The sequence below is a fragment of the Aptenodytes forsteri genome, unplaced genomic scaffold, assembly GCF_000699145.1.
Source record: "Aptenodytes forsteri isolate BGI_AS27 unplaced genomic scaffold, ASM69914v1 Scaffold87, whole genome shotgun sequence".
Classification (NCBI taxonomy): Eukaryota; Metazoa; Chordata; class Aves; order Sphenisciformes; family Spheniscidae; genus Aptenodytes; species Aptenodytes forsteri.
Genome location: NW_008796041.1, coordinates 2,151,906 through 2,170,428, shown reverse-complemented (window position 1 = coordinate 2,170,428; position 18,523 = coordinate 2,151,906).

Below are 18,523 nucleotides of genomic sequence, written 5' to 3'. Positions count from 1 at the left end.
TGGGTTCATCTAAGTCAATGCTGATGTCTGTGAGACATCTCCATCCTGGCCAGCACCTCAGGCTGCCTTTGGGATCACTGCAGAGTCAAAATACTCTGTGGGGGTTGCAGAGGTGGTCCCCTGAACACCCATGTTTGGCTGAATTAATAAGTCCTTAAACTCCAGCCAGCTCTTTTTTTGCCAGCGTATACAGGGACACCTTTGTTGGAAGAGGAACACACACACCCCCCAAACCAGGTAACATGAATCCCATCCCTAACACAGTATTTCTCAACACAGAGCCCTCCCCACCAGCTCTTCCTTCTCTAGGTCTCCTTCCCCCACCAGTAAACATGCACGTTAAATATGTAGTCCTTTCTCCCTCTGCATTATTAATGTGAGACGGTTTATGCCTGCAAGCTATCTTTATTGTATCCATGTGCTGCGGATGTGTGTGAGAGGAAGATGAATAGAGTCCTGCTAATGCCTAACAAATGCCTAGCACCATTCAGAGATTTCTTTTTGCTGTTGCAAGGCACTGGTAAAGAACACATATTTACTCCTTCTCAAGACCTCACTGGCTATTTTCCAGCCACGGGAATGTTTCTCACCACAAACCCAAGGCATTGTTTTTTGAGTTAGAAAGCCTAGAGAAAACATGCAGCTTTCTTGTATTAAAAAAGAATAAGTCTGCCCTCTCTTCTGCCTTCAAGGCTCAAAGGGTGGTACTACAGATGCTGTGTAAAAAGGAAGGCCATCTCCAGACTAAATGAAGTGCTGTAAGAAACAAATCAAGTTGGGAGAGATATGGCTGGAAAAGCCATTTTAAATTATCTTGCAGTTTGCACCCCAGCTTTAGCTCCCAGCTCTCAGCTATGGTAAATTAAAGGCCCTGTGCCCAGTTGTGTCAGTGGATGCTTGCAGGTCAGCAGGATTTTAGTCTAGATTGCTTTTTTATTTCTTGTGCCTCTGAAGAAGATAAGCTAAGATCAGAAATGCGGCCAGAGCCCCAAGCCAGAACTCCACTGTCCATTACACAAGTGTAAATCTACACCAGCGTGGAACTGGGACTGGTATTTACCTATGACACTTCCTCTCTGAATGGATATCCATGAACATGCATTCATATCATGACTTTAAAACACACCAGGCAGAGATAAATCCGTAAATGGATATTTATTGCCATAGAAAACAGATGGCAGAAGACAAAGCTCCCATGTTCTTATCCCAAGCTGCAAGCACGTTAAGAATGTGGCAGGAAACGTCATTCCTCCTATAAATAAATTTCTCTTGAGAAGAGAGAACCCAGGGCTGAAAAAAAAAATCAGTCTTTCTGCTCTGCAGGCCAAGTCTGAGGCAGGTTTTCCCACGCTATTATGCAGCTTATGGCGACCTTTGCTTTTGGCAAGAGGAGATTGCCTTCAAGCAAACCCAGCAAAAGAGTTCGGGTATGTCTTGCTGCTGTACAAATCTACCAGCGCTTTTACTACTCTGAGTTATTGATTTTCTTTTTCTACTAGACAAAGCATAATTCAGCATTTGGCTTCTTATTAATCATTTTTCCAGCATGGATTCAAGAGCCAAGTGGTCAGAAACTTCTCACACCAAGGGTCTAATGGGGTGGAACAAGGCAGATCTTGTGGCATTCATGGAGGAGCGGTCCTCATTTGTTAAACCCTCTTGTGCAAGCCTCTGTGAGTGATGCTCCGAGCACTCGGTCTGACACCACGACTAAGTGAGTGCTTCAAAGGAAGTTGATCTTTGCAGTTCACGCTATTTACTTGCAAACTTTTACACTGGCATGCAGGTCCTGCAGACCTTTGCTTAGCACCTTCACTGACATTTTTTGGACGGGCCTCTTACCTTGACAGCATTACTACCAATCTGATAGACTGCCAAGGTGACAGCAGAGTTACTCAGATACTGTGGATAACAAAAGAACAGTAGTAGATATTGAGCATAGAAGTTGCCCTAGAGAGAAGAGAGACCTTGAAGCAAGGAACTCCTGTCGTCTTAGCTTTTTTCTGGAAGTCACTCAAGTCTCAAGGTGATGAAACTGATATACAAACTTAGAGCGGTGAAAAAAGCGCAGCATTTTGCAACACACTTTATTTGCAATGAATTATTCACCAGCCCTATAGACAAATAATTGTATCAAAAAAAAAAAGAATAAGAGGATAAGCTTAAATAGCAAAACTGTCACCTATGTAATGCTCTGACATAATCACTTGTGACTGCCGAAACATCAATTTTATCTGCTTCATCTGAGCTTTATCTTTTCTGACCTGTTCACAAGTATTTTGGAGGAATTGGTTTAATGTGAACTCTATCTAGACAGATAAATGCTTGGTGCATCCTCTCAGGTGTCTGGAAGTTGTAATATTTTGTGACATTTCTAAAAGGTGTAACAAATCAAAACAGACTTTCCTGTGAAACGGATCAGGAGTTGTGCCAGACTTTATCCCCCCAAAATGCATGCAGGTTAACAGTGCAAGAGGTGAGAGCACAACAGAGGCTAATGGATAGTGACTGGTGAACTCTGAAGAGTTCGGAGCCAAGATACTGCTCAAATTGGCTTTCAAATGGTTGGAGTTTAATTGAATTATTGGAAGCTCTCAAGGCCTGGAGACCTCACGAGCAGAGGCTCTGCTGTGAAATTTCCAGTGCTTCAGATTCTTATTTTGATCGGAAAATGAAAAGCTTTTTTCATTACAGTTTGGCATTTGTTGCCTTCGCGTTGGCCAGACCCTGGGACAGCAAGAGTATGTCAGGGGACAGAGCAAGGGCAAGCCAGGGTACAGAGGTTGGGAGCAGAAATGAGCCAAATGTTTTGGATTTGGGTGAAGGGAAGTCGGTGATCACGTGAATCCAGTTATAAAGCTTTGGAGGGAGTGGAAAGGTTCCTGTAGTTCATGGACCCTTTTGGGTCCAGCTAATAAGCCTGCTCAAAGGGCTTTCTCAGATAGCTAGTACCATGCCCGGATCATAACCCCACCAGCAACCCAAAGCTCAGAGTTATGATGGTTAGCACCAGAGTAGTTTGCCTCGAGGCAGTGCTCTACAGCCCGAAAGGCAAGAACTTACCACCCCTACAAGGAGCTTCCTGGAAGGGTTTTTCCATACAGAGACTGTTTCGTGCAAGGTTGGCAAGTGATAGATAATGCAGAGTGGTAGCTTGTGTATTTGAAATATCTTCCAACCTGCCCCACCCTGAAGACCTAGTCCTAACTCAGCTTCTAGCCAGGACTTATCCCTGGAAGGGTTTAGGCATGCCTTCAGCTGGGTTTTAAAATCCAGGCATAGAAAACCTCTAGACTTTGTCAATTCATGATCTGTACAAGGGATTGCTTAAACATTGCTTCAACAATTTCCTGAACTAACGGCATTTTCAGACATCAAGTGCAAGTATGATACATGCCTTTTTCCAGTTCTTAATTTCTTGATCAATCTTTTCATCCATTCAGATCAGGATACTGTAAGTGTATGGGAAAAAAAAAACCCACAAAACAAAACAGTGGGTGAGCAACAAACTTAGCCTTCATAGAGCTTTTTCATTTTCACTCTTGAGACATCTTTGATCCAGACCAGGCACCAGCACAAGTCTGGTTAAACAGCAGCAGTGACTTTAATGAAGCTCACAAGCACCAGGGCCCCCCTTAACCAGCCTGATAGAAATCATGAAAGAGACTGTTCTGACCAAAAGGAAATCTGTTCTGTAGGTAGTCGCACAGTTTCTATTTTGCTGATTCAAGTTCAGAAAGTTGGATTTAGATTTCAAACACGCTTCCAAACTTCTGGTCAAACTTTCTGTCTGAGCTTAGCTTATTTCCTGTTGAAGTATATATTACCCTCATTGTCTCAATCATTTTTAATGGCTTCAAAGAAACGGTGACTTTTCATTCTACCAGCAGATGGATATGAGTGATTCTTAAGCTTCAATTTTTCTTGTTGGGACCAAAGTATCAAACTCTCCAAATTGCATAGGCAAGGAGCACAATTAGTCTCCACTTCCCAAAGATACCACATGAAAAGCTTTTGAAAAGATAATGGGCTGCAAATGATGCCATTTAGTCACCCGCACATACTCTAAAATCCAGCTGTACTTCTGGAATATATTTAGAAGGTGCAATTAGGGTTGTGCAAGCTTTGAAATAAGTGAGCAAGTTTCTTGACTGAGGTTGAAATTCATTTTAGTTTCCAGCACTCCCTCTATAAAAGCCACCAAGTCTTGATGGGCTGTGACCACGTATATCTTATTTTCTCTTCCGGTACTGCGTCATCATAGATTAGGTAAACCCCATGTGAAACAATAGCTAAAGGACCGATAACCTGCAATTAACGTTGGTGCACTAAGCATCTGCCCTTCGGAGATCTACATGCACAACAAGTACCATTTTACTGTTTTACCATTTTAGTTCAGAATAGAAATCACTGCAAGAGTGAACCAAATTGTCCTTAACTCAAAAGTTTCTGCCACAGGGAGTTTCCACCCTGCCAACTCCCAACAGATGAGTGATGGGATGAGATGTGTTTTGGAGAAACTCATCTAAGAGATATTAAAGGTATGAGTTTATGTTCTTGCTAGTATGTATTTCCCATGTCAGCTGCCTTCCACTTGTACCTTCAGCCAGCCTACATTTACAAGTTTGTCATGCAGCTGTAATAATTTTTCCTACCTTTTTAGGCCTCTTTGGTAGTCAAAGAAGAGAGAGTAATGTGTGTCTTCTGGTGACAACTGATGCTAATATCTTCAAAGAAAATTTAGGATGGAATGAATTGCCCTCTGTGTTGACATCCATCTTCCATTAACTGTAGAGGGAACAAAAGCCTTTCCAGTTAGAGGAGATAAACACAGACTGCCACGTCTGCTCTGCATGCTTACTCCTGGAGACCAGATCCAGATGGGGCATCCAGGCTAGCCCAGCTTAGATGTGAACATCCCCACAACAGAGGTCTGAACCCACGACTGTGTGTTCACTAGCTCTGCACATGGCCCTGTGAATCTCTGGTTTATCGGCCCAGGGTTTGCCCTGGGAAGCCCTGCACTACCACCTCCGATAGCTGTGGGACTTGTGGGAGAAATTGCCTGTCTTTGGAGGGGAGTTCTAGGGGGACATGTGTACTGCAAAACAGATGGGCTGCACCCCACTTTAGAGAAGATATAAATCTATTTCACAGCCAGGAAAGCAACCAAGCTCATTCATGTTAGAACTACTGTATGCTTCTCACAGCTTTCCATGTGTGGAAGATCAGATGAGCAAGGGTTGGCTCTGTGTAGTTGTTCCTTTAGCCAAGGCTTGCAAGTACAGTGAAAGCCTGCATGCTAACAAAAAGTGTGCCTCTTGCAATACAGTTTATTGATTTTGCAGCAAACTAGGTAGCTACCATAGGCTTTACTGAAAGGTGTCAACAGTGCCATCCTTCTGGTGGCCCTGCCCCACCACCCAGTCTTGGTGGTGGTTTGCTGCTCCTCTAGATCAGGCTGGAAAACTGTAGCATAACATGATGACTATGTTGTCTTTGGAGTCAGACCAGGCAGAAAGCTCCGCTTCCTTATTGCTGTGGATTGCTAGATTGTCACCTAACACCCAGCAAAGCTAAAATTTTTGTCACAAGGGCAGCAATACATACTTTTGTCCACCATATGGATGACTCCACCAGACATAGGGCAAGTGCCAAGCAGCAGGTTCCTGTGCTGTAGCCCCCTCTCTGTGTCCTTGACACTGTGTTTGCAGAAGCAGTCGTTCAATTTTAGGTGCCTCTGTGTTTGAGTCTGTTTTGGGGAGCTCATGGTGCTCGCTGGTTCTTTTGGAGATGTGTGTTCAGAGAGCCTGAGGGAATGTCTGAACTTGCTCTGAAGGAAAGCCCATGGCCATCTTCTGGGTTAGTCTTCCACATTTACGTGCTTGCAGGCTGGAGGTAAGGGCACCAGAAGTAGATCATCGAAAATGCACAGTGTAGCTTTATGACTGATGGCTTGATAAAATGCCAGATATCTCAGCTGAGTACAGGACAGCTGGGCAGATAGGAAAGGGACTGGATCCTGTATTTTCACCCTCTCCAAATGCCCCTCTTTCATTGCAGGATAGATAAAATCTGACATTCAAAACAATATGTATCTCATATCAGTTTCTCTGCATAAATGTCTGTATTTACTGCGTCTGAAAGAGATGCTGAGATCTGGCTGGGTAACAACACTGTGAGATGTTCAGGGGAAGAGCACAGGATCAGCGCGCTCTCCTGATCAGTGTGATCCATGAGAAATTACCACTCTTCAGAGAGGAGAACACCAATGTTCTTTTCCTTCTCCACAGCACTCTGAGAAAGCTCTCCAACCTCTTGCTTTTATTAATTGCTGTACATTCAGTAGCCACAGTATGTCTCTAACCACAAGGCTTGTCCTGCATGGGTTGTAATATTATCCATGATGCTTTGGAGCACCTTAGGAAACTGAATGAGGATGGCAACAAGTGACTTCCTGTCTTTCAGTCTTCCCTTAATCAATCTTAGTGCATCAGCAGACAACGGGGAGGATGAGGAGCAAGGTTAAAACTCCACAGGTAGTTTGTCCTCATTAAAGGTCCAGATTTTCACAGAAAACCAAGAAAAGCGAGTTGCAAATGTTTCACAGGCTCTCCTTTCCTCAGAGCTGAGCTCAAAGCTGTTACTGTTGCCTGAGGGCAGAGCCTGGAGTTCCCAATTTTGAAAATACCATCCAAGAAAATCTGTCAAGGCTAATATGATGGATCAGCTATTGCAAGAGGGAAGCTTGGCAATCCTAGGTCACAATTTAAAATGATTCCTTATAATACATCGGGCTTTACATATTACAAAGGCTCCACAGACATTGATCCTCTCCAGACCTCTGCAAGACCCAGGCAGTGCTGTTGCTCCCACTTGGCAGCCAGGATGCTTTCAGAGGAAAAGCCAAGGCAAACTGCCGACACCATGCAAATCTGGGTGTGTTTGAAGCAGGACCAAACTTCAGGGCTCCCATTAGCTGGGAGTGCACATCCCCTTCCTCCCTCTCCAGCATCTCTCCACCCAACCCGTGCTTGGAAACCACAGCAGGGACTGGGAGGAGGCTTTCTAATTTTCATAATTTCCACTCTGAAATGTTGGAAAGCTTCCTTTTTCCATCCTGGACTTTGCTGTAATGCAGCCATCATGTACCCTCTTGTAAACTTTCAAATGCACCAATAGTGGAAGTTTCCTGCAGATGAAAAAGAGTTTGCTTCAGTTACAGCAAGTGGGAACTTGGCCAAGAAGAGTCATAAAACCAGAGGACGTTGGTTTTTAAAAGCACAGTTATGTTAGTGCATTCCAACACATCCAATCAGTCACCAGAGAGCGGTTAAAGTGGCCTTGGGGCCAACCTCCAGCTTCTGGCGGATGGTGTCAGGGGAAAGATAAGCAGGCTGATGTCAGCGGATGATCTAGCCCCTTTTCCTTACGATCAGTCACAGCAGACTGTGCAGTGCTAGCCAGACTCTGGGTTGCAGCAGCATTTTGAAAACTTTTCATTCCTGAGCTTTGTTTTATACTAATCCACAGATGCTGTTATCCGCCCTAGACTGGAAGGGAAATTGCCAAAAGATTCAGGACAAGGGTGTAGGCAGTATGAATGTTTTCCTGCAAAGGCCAAGAGATGCTGTGAGGTCTCTGAACATCCCTTATAGAGCCCAGCACTGGTGTTTTCTCTGAAGCCAGCAGCTTCCCTTCCCCAGGAGTCCTCTATTTAAGGGGCTCAAGGTGAAAGAACCCCATTTTGGAGAGAAGGGAGCAAAACATTTCTGAAAGTCAGCACCTTTTAGAGAAATTCCAGGTGGAAACCCACAAATCCAGATACCCTGAATCACTTGGAGATGGATCAGGTGTCTTCTGCAGCACAGGATATGTATCACCACACTCTTGCACACAGCCCCTCTCCCGTGAGGTCAGCACTTTGCGAGGAGAGACTGCAGGACTAGTCTCAAATTCCCCAGGCATTGGCCTCTGAGAAACTCTCTATTGTTTGTGTTTTGTAACAATTGCCCATGGGGGAGGCACCGACCATCTCTCCCTCCCAGTTCTTAGCTTGCAAAGCCAAGATATACCACGAAGAAGTACCATACCAAGAAATACCAGGTCCGCATTCTCTTATCCTGGAATTAACTGACCACGTCCGGTCAGATGGGGACAGAGCCCAGAATACCGTCTATGTGGGCTTTTCTTTCCCATGACAGTTTCTCAGTCAGAGCTTGAGTAAACTTGAGGTCATCACCAATTTATAATTGCTGAGATTTATGTCTCTCCCGATCACATTTTTATAGAAGCAGCAATATGCTTTCATTCTTGCTATTCTGCTCATATCTTAATCACTCTTCTGACAAAACCAAACACCCTATTTTGAAATCAAACCCATTCACAGAGGGTGTTCCCTGCCAAGGCAGTGATTCTTGTCTGACTGGACCACTGCCCTCTACAGTGTTGATTTTGGTGGGCTTCAGACATAAATCTTCCTAAAGACCATTTCTCTCACTGCACAGAATAAGAGCCTTATTGTTACAGCTACGATGCATTTGGGACACGTCTCCATTGCTTTTTAGACCAAGGCAGCCACTTAACGGGGCTGTTCTCAAGGCTAAGTACCCTGTTTCATCTCATTTTCATGATGGAGCGGAGCGGTCCCAGGCACTGTTCCTGGGGAAGGTGAGGGTGGTGGGGTTGTTGCTCTCTGTCCCCTCTTTTTGGCTGAGCAATGGCTTGGAGGAGTGTTTATACCAAAGCCTAGGCAAAAGCACCATGATGGAAACATGCAGTCATTTATGCTCCTCCTGAATCCTGCAATAACCCAACCGAGGTCAGTCAGGACCAACTTTGTCTTGAAGCACCTGGTTCACACAGACCAACACCTCGGCTCTACAACCAAAGTTTTTCCTGGCTTTGCGAAGTTGTGCCATGGCTTTGTCAATTGATGCCTGTCCGTGACAAGGCTGAACTCCAGTTCCTACCCATACTGTCAGGGCCCCTCAGAGGTTGTTCTTCAGCCCACATGTGTATGGCTCATTAAGGGCAATGGATCATGCACCACCAATACTTGTCTGTGGGCCGAAGACAGTCATGCAGGGACCAAGAACAGCTCGCCATCCTAAACAGAGGTGGAGTGAGAGCCAAATCAGGGCAACATAACACCAAGAGCCATGAGTGCAGATCAAAAGACTTTCAGCCCTGTGGGAGCTTCATGTCTGGGTAGAGATCGTGTTGTGACTGAGTTGCATCTGGAGTCACACAGGGTGTGTGCTGGGTGGGACCTACAGGAGAGGGCATAGCATGGCATTTCAGGCTGACACGGAGGGCCTGGTGGGAACTGCCCACAAGAAATGAGGGCAATCTTGCATGTGGTTCAAAGAGAATTGCATGGATAGAATATATGGCCCTAAGCAATGAAGAAGTGAGTTTATTTCAACCACATAAAGCTATTCAACTTGTGAACAACATTAGCTGGGTTTTGATCACTCTTTTTTTCTGAGCTACTGTGGCGCTGGGGCAGAACTTCCAAGTTCATCATTCTCTTAAAAGTTCCTATATTTGTTTTCCTTAGACTTGAGACTTCTTTTAAAAAAAAAAAGAAAATCTGCCATATCCTTCAGCTGCAAATGATTTAATCATTCTTGGCTTTGTGTGATCTGAATATTTTCTTGTTCTCTTGCTTTGCAGCTGTGACCTACTTAATTACAAGCAGGAAACAAACCCCAGAATCATTAGACATTCTGCCTGGCTTGAAGAAGGGGGAAAAAAATAAAAATCTCGTGTTGTTAAATACTAGGATGTCCTTCTTAATAACAGGAAGTCAAGTTCCAGATAGCAACAGTGAACATTTGAATTCTTTGTACATCAAGATAAGGACAGCAAAGAGCTTATGGGTTTTATTTTTTATGGCATGGATGTTTTGGGGGCAGGGGAAATGAAAGCCACTGCTAACAGCCAAAATGGGAATGAGTCATAAATTTCTAAATCAAGAGCGTAAATCCTCTTTGTTTTAACTTCTGAACAGCTTCAGTCTGCTGTCCATAGAGACAATGAAGTGACTGACTTGCTGCTTCGATCCTGCAGCTTTCGATCCATTTTCTCCTCTTTTCAGGAAGTACGAGCAAACAAACTAGTCAGTGAGTTTGGATTCCACATTGCAAATGATCAGGTTGGAAGGCAGAGCATGGGGGAGTTTGATTAACTGCTCTCCACCTCTGCAGATGGAGTCTGGGCTACTATTTATACCTCCTGAAACTCAGCATCCCGTCTGGACATGTTGGTGGGTATGTGGGTGTAATAGTAGCTATAGAAAACAGCCAGAGAAAGGGAAAACCAGGACTGCCAGCCTCTGTGACCATCTGTCCCACACATGCACTTCAGGCCTCTTGTCCCTGCTTATCCGCAGCTTTGGTAGCAGCTCAATAATACAAATCTCTCAATGCATCGTGAGGCAATAGAAGCTGATGTTTGTACAGGGTTTTAAGCCGAGCAGCAACAGAAGTGCAAGTTATCATCTTCTGTCAACTGTGCATGCATTATCACTGTAGATGGCATGGATCCAGTGCTGTCCTACAACACAAATGGAGATTTTCCATTAGCACAAGCCACAGGGGTCTGTGTTAGGGAGCAAACGGGGTAGAGGTCAACTCTTATGCTCTACTGAGAAGGTCTAACTGGTCCCAGCTGGGGAGATGTTCTCAGCGTGAAGATCTGCTGCAGTACAGTAATCCCCCTACATTGACTCCTGAGTTTCCCATCTGCAGATTAATTGTGCTGTGGCAATAGAAATAACCAAACCGCCCCACGTGAGTCAGCCCCAGTGCAGATGCCATGAATCTGCAACTGTGTGCATGCACTGCATTTTTTGGTGTTAAAATCTCAGCATGTCTCGCTCTGGGACCTCTCTACCCCAGAGTCAAAAGAGCCATCACCCTCCTCCATGGCACCCTCCCTACATGCATTTAGCACCACCTGGATGTATGCAGCACTACTCCCACAGGGAACATATACATACATAATCAGTCTTCACTTCAAGGAACATTTATTCACCCATAGTTATGCTCATTTTGATAATCAGTGTAGGATCTTTCAACACAGAGGGTACATTATCAATCCAATACATTATCGCTCAATGCATCGTGAGGCAATAGAAGCTGATGTTTGTACAGGGTTTTAAGCCGAGCAGCAACAGAAGTGCAAGTTATCATCTTCTGTCAACTGTGCATGCATTATCACTGTAGATGGCATGGATCCAGTGCTGTCCTACAACACAAATGGAGATTTTCCATTAGCACAAGCCACAGGGGTCTGTGTTAGGGAGCAAACGGGGTAGAGGTCAACTCTTATGCTCTACTGAGAAGGTCTAACTGGTCCCAGCTGGGGAGATGTTCTCAGCGTGAAGATCTGCTGCAGTACAGTAATCCCCCTACATTGACTCCTGAGTTTCCCATCTGCAGATTAATTGTGCTGTGGCAATAGAAACAACCAAACCGCCCCACTTGAGTCAGCCCCAGTGCAGATGCCATGAATCTGCAACTGTGTGCATGCACTGCATTTTTTGGTGTTAAAATCTCAGCATGTCTCGCTCTGGGACCTCTCTACCCCAGAGTCAAAAGAGCCATCACCCTCCTCCATGGCACCCTCCCTACATGCATTTAGCACCACCTGGATGTATGCAGCACTACTCCCACAGGGAACATATACATACATAATCAGTCTTCACTTCAAGGAACATTTATTCACCCATAGTTATGCTCATTTTGATAATCAGTGTAGGATCTTTCAACACAGAGGGTACATTATCAATCCAAGGTACATTATCGATCCAAGATATCTTAAGTATTTCTGCTTTTTGATGCATAACTCTTGTGGAATATGACCAGTTGGCTTTCTAGCAGGCTGAACACATATTTACTTCTTAATGTAAAACAGTTCCCCCAAGATTTCATAGCACCTGACAAATGTCAGTGAATTAATCTATTGAGGAAACGGAGACCCATAAAGTTATGCGACTCGTCTAATATTGCTCAGGAAACTGATGACTTTTCTGGAATAGGACCAGAACCCTCCTTATTTCTACTCTGAAGGTTATATTTTACTTACTTATATCTTTCCTCTCTGCCCAGTGACAATTATATCCTAACCAGCAAGACCAGCATTTATTTGTAATGATCATTTACAAGGAGCTTCAGAATAAATTAAATATATATGCTTTAACTTAGGCAGGAGCAGGCTTTCCAACCCATAAGCAAGATCAAATATGAGAAATCTGGACCGTTGATTTTCTAAAATATGTTCCCTTTGCCCTCCTCCTTTTTAATGAAATACTCAGCTCTTGTCTGTGAACAGAAAGGACTTTGTATTAGTCATTGAATGCAGTGAGTGTTACCACTGGGTCTGAATCAGACAGACTACTTAAATATATCTGCAGGATAAGTTGTAAGAAAAGGTTCTGCTGAAATGGGCCATTTGTGCTGTATGTAGGCTTGTTTTGCATAGACAGCAAGGCTGCCCTTCATTAAATCATCCATCTTGCCATAGGGCAAAACTGCAGACTGGCTTTTTATGAGCCACCAGATTTGTCCTCTATCCCAAGCAAATAGTGCCAGTTAAGAGACACCTGCAATGTGAAGCAATGTGTCCTCCAAACCACAGCCCACAGCCAAGGCCATTTTGACAGCTTGGCCATCATCTTCTGATAAGAGGTGGGAAGCATGAGCTAAATGTATAATTCAAAATGACATGAACACAGGGGTACAGCAGAACCTCTCATAAAGGCAAATACTTGCTCCAGTCACCAAAGGAATAAGCAAAAGCTTGAAACAAGAAAAGTGTAACTGAACAAGTGCGTGACTCCTTCTGTGAACAGTCAGTCAGGTGTGTTCGATCTGCAATCTGAAATTCAGTGCCCACCTGATGCCTGATGGGCACAAACACAGGTTTGTCCCAGGTTCGTATTGCTTCACCCCTGAACCTTGCCAGAGGCTATTTTAGACACAGGCAAATAACACGGAAGGAGAACAGCTCAGCTGCTGGATGAGCTTTAGGTTGCCCCCTGTTCATGCCTGCCTCCTAAGGAGGCTGTGATTTTTTCCTGTTTTCTTCTGGCCAAAAATAATTCTCCTGAGCATTTCTGCACATAACACCAGAGAGCAGCGTGATGATAAACCTTGTGGCAATGGGCATGTGCAAGCGCGTGCTGCTTTGATTGGACACCCCGGTCACAGGACGTTACAGTCCCCAGCAGGATCAGAGTTAATCATAAGCTTGGGTTTCCAAAGTGAAAAATCATATTTAAGATCTCGCCATTCACTTTCTGTGGCTGTTCTGCACTATTTACTTAATAAGTTGTCCCGACCTACATCCCCTCCTGCAGACTCATCCACCGCAGTGTTCACAGAGAAAGAGGATTGAATAGCAAATCTCTGCACAATCTCTTTGATGATTCTGCATGGTAAAAGTGAAAATCACTTTAGCTGGTGGAATATTAGGGACAAGTAGAAGCCCAGGTTTATAGGATTCACCTACTTTTAAACCTCGTTAAATCGCTAACACAGCTTACTTTAGGAAACGAAATGCGTATGATTTGAGGATATGACATACTCTCCCGTGTCAGCCAATAAAAACCTCTCTAAAGTGAGGACACGTACAGCCTTACACAGAAGCAGCTGCTGTTCACATAACGATAATACTTAGCACTACCAGAGCACTTTAAATTTTCAAAGAGCTTTAGAAATGTTATGATCAAGGTGGATGACTGGAATAGTAAATTTTCATTCAGTTATTACTGCGAAGCAGCAGTTCATTTCATTATGGAACATTTTAGGCCATATGGACTCGTGAGAACATCTTGAGGAAATTGGCCAGGATTTCTGACTCGTGATGTTCATCCTAAAATGTAACCAGCAGAGAAGTCTTCAGTTTCTTGAATTTTCTCTGAAGGGGGTTGTAGGGCTGTCAGTGGTGGCAGACCAGGGGGTGAGGGGTGGAGGCTGTGGTTTTGGTAGCATGTGAGGGGTGAGAGTTAGAAGGTAACCGAAGCGGTGCAGGCACAGCCATCACATTTGCATGGGGCAGCAGATCTTTGGGGAGATAATTCCAAGTACAGCTTCTTGACCTACAGCTCCAGAGAGGTGAGCTAGGGGTGTTGGTGCCTCCTCTATAAGTCTGCAAAGGTTCAGGCATGATCATTGTCCAGGTCTTGTGGCCCAGACAGACTGAGGTCGTGATCCTTTAGCAATCCAAAATGATTACAGGGTCAGCAGACCCTTAGTTGATCAAAGCTCTCAGCAGGCCCAGTATGGACATCCATGCTTTATTTTTACTTTTTTTTAAATTCAGGTGAGTTTCCTTTGCCTAGAACATATATGTTGTATAATACAGCCCTCAAAGTCCGAGGATTTGCTTCTTTAACTCAAATACCATTCCCAGCTCCTTTAAAATCCTTCCCTCAAACCTTTCTTTGTACAAACAAAGTACAAAGCCTGGCAAAGGTACAAGAAATAAAGCCAATAGTATCCAGTCCTTGCACTCTGGGAAGCTCCCACCGGACACATAGAAACCCTCTCATGGTCCCTCCTTGAGTGGTAGTGAAGCCACTTGTCAGGGGAAAGACAGAAAAGCCCAAATGGGTCAGCATGAGGCATGAGACCACCTTGGTTGGGGTGGGAATAGGGCACTCAGAGGCTCAGGTTCTCAAGTGGATTCGGTGCCCAACATCCATTTGGAAACCTTGGCAGAGTTTGTGGTTCAGTGCTGTTAGAGGAGGGAGGTCACTTCTGTAAGTCCCCACCAAGGGCCCCGGCTCTGCGTGGGCACATGTGAAGGAAGGGGGGTGGCTCCTTCTCCGTGTGTTTGATCACTTGGCAGTGGGTCATCTCTAACTGTTCCCATGATATCAGCCATGAAAATGATGTGCCATTAAGGCATAAGGAGGAAAATGCAACTAGTTAAACATCTCAAAAAATATCTCTAACATAAGAAAGCGTGAAGCTGCAACATGAAAGGGAACTTTAGACATGAAGATCTAACAACATTAATCCTCTTAACATTATAGAGAAATAAAGATCAAAAAGGGTAATGGATTTGAAATAAGACCTAAAAGACCACATTAGGCTGGAGCTGCAGGGACCATTGGGGCCATATGTTGAGCAGAAGCAGGATGTTTCTGGTATGTCTACAGCAAGCTCAAAGGAAACCACCCTCCACCCGGCATGTCTGTCTCTCAACACACCCAAATACATCCACACCCATCAGAAAGTTGTGGGTAGAGATTTACTCTAGAGCGCGTTGGAAAAAGATGCTGAACGCTTCCTTCTGAGGCCAGAATATGCAATCTGCCTAAAGGCAAAACATGGACCCGTCTCTCGAGTTCCCGGTGCAGGCAGCGTCTACCTACATCAGTGCACGGCAGTGATTTGCAGGGTCCACGGTGAGGAGGAGCTGTCTGCTGGGGTTGGGTTGGGAAGTCCACCCCCAGCCTTCAAGCCTCAGTGACAGTCTCATGAAACAACACAGCAGTCCAAAGGGTTTGGGGGTTTTTCTTCTTTTTTTCATAGGAAGTAAGAAGCTATTTTTATACCCTAGTAACAGCCTTTGGACTCTCAGTAAAACGTGGGAGGTTTCATAGTAAAAGTTTTGCCTGACATTTTCTCAGAAACAGAGGGAAATAATCAGTGCATAATTAGAGAGGCTGTGTTGAAAAGACCTGGAAATGTCTATAGATCTATGTAGAGTGCAAAGGGCTTTTTTTTTTCCTAATTGACCTTAGTGAAGGTGAAGCTCAGCGTGTTTTATAGAAATGTAAGATGATTTTTACAGAAATGACTCAAAGTGTACACCAGCAGAAGAGCCAAGCTGCTGATTCTCGGTAATTTTTTCTCCTCTCTTCTGCGATTCCCTGTAGCAACGAGCTCTTCTGACATTTTTGGATAAGTAGGAGCACCTTCTGTGGTGTCTCCTTGGAAAAGAGCACCTTTGGTGGTGTATCCCTTGGCTCTGGAGGGGATGGGCTGTCATTGCCTGAGAAACGTCCGCAGTTGCAATTCCCTCGGAAGCTGCGAGGTGGGACGGGTAATCTGTATTCAGGCAGCTTTTACCCCCTCAAAAAATAGTATGTGTCTAATCAGCAGGAAAACCTCCGCAGGAAACCAAACAATCTGCTCTAATCATGAAGGTAAATCTACACACTGAAATGCTCACTGGGCCTCCTATAGATTCAAGTGACTCCTAAGGAGACTGCTCCAGTCTATCAGTTAAATAAATACATAGGGGAACTGTTTTCAGAAAGTCTGATTATGTCATCAGCCGAGTGAAAAGGCTCCTTCAGAACTGCCCTCATCTGTTGAGTAATTACTGAGTTGGGATGGGGAGACGAAAGTTTCCTTTCAAGCATACGGAAAGACTAGATGCACATGTGGAGTAGCTAATTTTAAAACTGCAGCATATCCTCCATTTCCCCTCCTCTCCCCCTTGCAGAATACCAAAGGGGTTAGGTCACATCCCAGAGCAATCACTTGCTATGGTTTCTTTTCCCCCCTCTGTTTTCCTTTATCAAACACATTTCTTTCTTTTCCTCTCTTGTGCTCCCAGGCAGAGATCTTATACACCAGGCTGTAGCCTGGAGCAAATATTGTCTAGTCAAGTTATATAAAAAAAAATACCTTTCTTCCAAATGAGGCTTTATAATGGAGATGTTCCTGGTCCCTTGTCTACATCGCTGCTAATGGAGGCAATGTGTTACCTAGTTTACAGGCAGGCAGAGAAATAACTGAGAGATGATGAGCACAGGGAGACTAGCAGCAAAGGCTAGACACCAAGAAAACAGATAGGCAGGGACAGAGAGAGGAGGAAAGAAAACTACACTTCGCAGAATGAATAGCTTCGAATAACTTTGAAGGAAATACTATTATGATTTTATTACCATATCTTATGATGCCACTCTAAAAACGATGTCCTGAAGAAGCAATTAGGCTGAGAACATGAATTTTGCAGCTGTATTTTCCTGGCCTTCCACCTGCCCTGTCAATGAGCTGATGAGCATCCTTGTGCCATTATCATGACACACTGCTCTCTTTGTGCCCTCCAGTCCTCAAAGATCCAATTATGGATTGGGTCAGGGTGGGACAAACCTGCAGAAAATCAACCAGAGATTAATATTCCTGTTCCTTCCCCATCCAGGGAGTTGAACCAGAGAAGACATCAAGGCTTTTGGGAAATGATGGCTCTGCTAAACCAGCAGCTTTAGGGGCTCAGTGCGTGCAGGTCCCTCGTGATTTCAGCTCAAAGTGGTGTTGTCCTGTCTACCCCTCTAAAAAGTGCCTCCTTGGAAGTGCCTCCATGTAGGCACTCCCCAGCTGACTCCCATCTGCTCCCTCCAAGTCCCGCTGCCTTTTTGTGCACATTCCTCTGAAGGGAGAGTGAAATGAGTGAAAAATAGCACTGACAGGCAGCTGTCTCCAAGGGCACTGGTTTGCACTGTGCCTTTGGTAAAAATACTTCCATCTCAGTTTCTCCACCTGGTTATTAAACTTTAGCCCATAGGTAGAAGGAGCACTCATGGCATTTAGTTGGAAAAGCTGTTGCAATTTAACTGCATGATTTTGTGGTGATTTAACTGAACTGCAAAATCCTTGTGTTGATAATGCATTTTCACCCTCACTGGACCAGTTCCCTCAGCCCACTTCATCATAGATGTTGACAAGCATTCAAGTCTCCACACAGACAAGCTGCTCCTGGGGGAAAATGGACAGGGAACTTATCTTTTCTCAACACCTATTTTAGGAAGGGATGCCAGAACCGGATCTTTGCGTCCATAGACTAAAAAGGATGTTTTGGCATCCAGCTCAGATGGAGAGAACTGTATTGCATTCTCCTGGGCTTGCTCAGATGAGACCCACCCTTATGAATGCAAGCTCAGCAAGGGTTAAAAATATGTCCACACCAGCTGAATCAGACTGATTTTGAATGGACATTGTTTAATCCATGCAACTTTCCAAGCTATCACCCCTTGGGTAAATAAGGTGCTTTGCAGACTGTTGCATAAGTCTCATATAAAGATTAAGTCCCCTTCTGAGTCCAAAACACATAAAGGCTCCAGAACAGACAGTTGGGTGGAAAAAAGACTGGAGTGTAACTGTGCAATGGCTAGTCAACACACGAAACAAAAGGATGAAAGGTTGCATGTGGCAAAGCTGTCTTCTCAGCTGTTCTTCGGGAGTGTTTGAAAGAGTTAAGCCCAATACTGGAATGTCTTGGGAATGTTGGCAGAGGGAGAGCAAGCGGCTTTTTTTCCTCCCTCTGGATGGAGTCCCAGGACTGAGCTTGCAAAGTGATGACTTTGGATCCGAGTTTGCTTCTTGGTTCTGCAGCGAAGAGCTGGGAAGTGATGCAGTGTAACCAAGAAGCCCTTTGTGAGGGATGTGCAATTGCCTTCCTAAGTCAGGAGAGGTATTTTTACCTCTTCCCTGCTCATCCCTGGGTGCAGCAGAACTCGCTTTGAGAAGATACACAGAGGGAGAAACCACATCCTGAA